The sequence below is a fragment of the Crocodylus porosus genome, unplaced genomic scaffold, assembly GCF_001723895.1.
Source record: "Crocodylus porosus isolate Cpor-Errol unplaced genomic scaffold, CroPor_comp1, whole genome shotgun sequence".
In the NCBI taxonomy this organism is placed as follows: Eukaryota; Metazoa; Chordata; order Crocodylia; family Crocodylidae; genus Crocodylus; species Crocodylus porosus.
This window is the reverse complement of record NW_017728915.1, coordinates 2,968,371-2,971,293: the sequence shown is the minus strand read 5'-3', so window position 1 is coordinate 2,971,293 and position 2,923 is coordinate 2,968,371.

Below are 2,923 nucleotides of genomic sequence, written 5' to 3'. Positions count from 1 at the left end.
TTTTCAAACTGGTTTATGTGCACTGAACATCTGTTCTGTTACAGGTTTAAATCAGTTCCTGATCATTTAAACCAGTTTACATGCAAGTCCCTAGCCACGGTGAGAAAATTTTTCCTAATATCTAACCTAAACTTCCCTGGCTGCAACTTGAGACCGTTGCTCCTTGTTCTGTCATCTGCCACCACTAAAAACAGTCTGCTTCATCCTTTTTGGAACCATCCTTTAGGTAGCTGAAGGCTACCAAACTAAACTAAACTAAATACACCCAGTTCCCTCAGCCTCTCCTCAGAAGTCATGTGCCCCAGCCCCCTAACCATTTTTGTTGCCTTCTACTAGACTCTCTCCAATTTGTCCACCTCCTTTATGTAGTGGGGGGGCCCAAAACTGGACACGGTACTCCAGATGTGTCTTCACCAGTGCTGAATAGAAAGGAAGAATCACTTCCCTCAATCTGCTGGCAGCATTCCTACTAATGCAGACCAGTATGCCTGCAGTCTTCTCTGTAACAAGGACACACTGTTGGCTCCTATTCATCTTACTGTCTACTGTAACCCCCAGTTCCTTTTTTGCAGAGCTACTGCCCAGCCAGTCAATCCCCAGCATGTACCGGCGCATGGGATTGTTCTGTCCTAAGTCCAGGACTTTGCACTTGTTCTTGTTGAATCTCATGAGAATTCTTTTGGCCCAATCTTCCAATTTGTCTAGGTCACTCTGAATTCAAGCCCTACCCTCCAGCATATCTACTACTCCCCCACCCCAGCTTGGTGTAATCAGCAAACTCGCTGAGGGTGCACTCCATCCCATCTTCCAGATCATTGATTTGCTATTTACACTAAATATACATAGGTTAGCTACTCTTAATTAAGAAAGAGCTTACTTTACAGGCTCCCACCCCCCCTTTTTTTAAAGAAATGTTTCGTGTTCCCAGCCAAATCAAGTCCAAATCCATGAGTCGGTCCAGAACTAGAAGTGGCCCTACCACTGGCAAACATCCTCCACCCCCACCAGGGGTTTTATATACTTCCAGAGTCTTTTGGCAGGCATCCTAACATGCAGGCCCAAGCTTGGAGGCTTGGGGTTCAGATGCCCCCATGTTCTGCCTACCCTCAACCATATGGCTGCAGGAGCAAGCTAGGGAGGAGCCTCCCATTTCCATAAAATAGGTATTAAGCCCCAACACATCAGTGGATACTAAACCAAGCCAGAAAAACAGCTATCCCTAAGAACACTTAAGGAAAACTGCTTTAATGGACCCAAACAAATGGCGCTTCCCCTGCCCTTCAAGGGGTGGGAGCAAAGAACAAACTGATCTGTGGACTGACTTGCAAATAGTTTGGAAACTGCTTGTCCTGTGTGCTGCCACTGTTTCACCACTTGGGGTCAATTTTCTGCAGAAGGTGGTAGTAAAACCATGCCCAATGCTGGGCACAGTATTTGGTAGACCCTGATGCCTTACAAGAAAAACGACATTTAAACAGGATAAAGGGAAGGATTTCTGGCTAGGTAGAGATGCCAGATTCACAGCTCCCAAATCAACCATGCTCTACTTAATGATTGGGCAACAGCAGTACCAACTCCTCTGTCATTGGCTGGCCCTAGCACTGCCCTTAGGAGCTCCTTTAGTGGTGAGAAGTGTACAGAACATCACTCTCTTTAGTAGCTATTCTGCTTGTGGACATTTCCTTTCCTGACTCTTTCTTTTAGGGCAGGGGTCAGCAACCCCCCGCACGCGTGCCAAGCATGGCACGCAAGGCCATTTTGCTTGGCACACCACTGCCAGCCTGGGCTCTAAGCAGCTGCTGCCAGTCACAGAGCCCAGGCTGCTCCCACCAGGTGGCTGGGAGGCTGCAAGCCCCGCTGCAAGCAGACTGGGCTTCATGGGCAGCTGCAGCCAGGAGACTGCAAACAGCTGTTCTGGGCTCTGGCATGTTGGCACTCTGGCACCTTCCAAGGTAGACATTGTGGTTTTTTCGGCACTCCAGCCAAAAAACGTTGCCTACCCCTGTTTTAGGGCAAGAGAATCACCATCCTTTCAGGGGCCCCTCTGCTTCCATTTTATGTTCCTCAGCTGGAGCTCAGTTCCTTTTATTTATGAAACTGCAAGTAGTTTCCATGGAAATACAGAGCTTGGATTGACCATCCTTTGTGCAGCACTTTCCACACTGTAATGCTCAAGATGTCAGGATTCAGGATCGATAGGTTCAGGAGCATGGCCTCAGTGCAAGTGGGCATAAGCAGTAGAGTTGATGCTTATCTGGATGTAGTGAGCTGAAGAGTGTCCTGGGCATGACAGAACACCCAAGAACTGTCCTGACTCCCAACTACAGCAGGTACCTGGATCCCAGCACTGCCCTTACTAGAAGCTGCCACACAGAGCAGCATCCTTACAGCAGAATCCCTCACAGTGTCACTCAGGCAATGAAATGGGATGAGATTTGACTTGTCCAGTGAGGTGACACCATTAGTTCCCGCAAAGGCCCTGCAGGAAAGCTTAAAACCTAGGCTTCTTTAGGGTGGAAGATGGCCTGACAGAAGCACTGGTGGCTTTTCACTTTCAAAATCTTGCTTCTTTCCCTACACTCTAAATAGTACATCCAGCTGTGTTAGCAGGCTGCTGGATGCTTTCAGGGAAATGCATTTGGTGAAGATGAATGTTTAACAAAAGTCCTTCCTCCAGAATATTTGCTAGGAAGTGGACTGCAATAGGCATGAGCAAGCACAGCTGCTTTAAATACTGTGCTTGTGAACCTGCTGGGGCAGGGCTGGTCTCTGCTGAGCACAATGGGTGGATTAAGGAGCAGGCAGGGGAAAGGGCCTGAGGAACAGGGTAAGACCCAGGCCTATTTGTGTTCTCCTTTTACCCACTCCTGAAGGAGCTTGTGTCCCAGGGGCAGCCATACTCCAAGAGAACTCCAGAGGCACC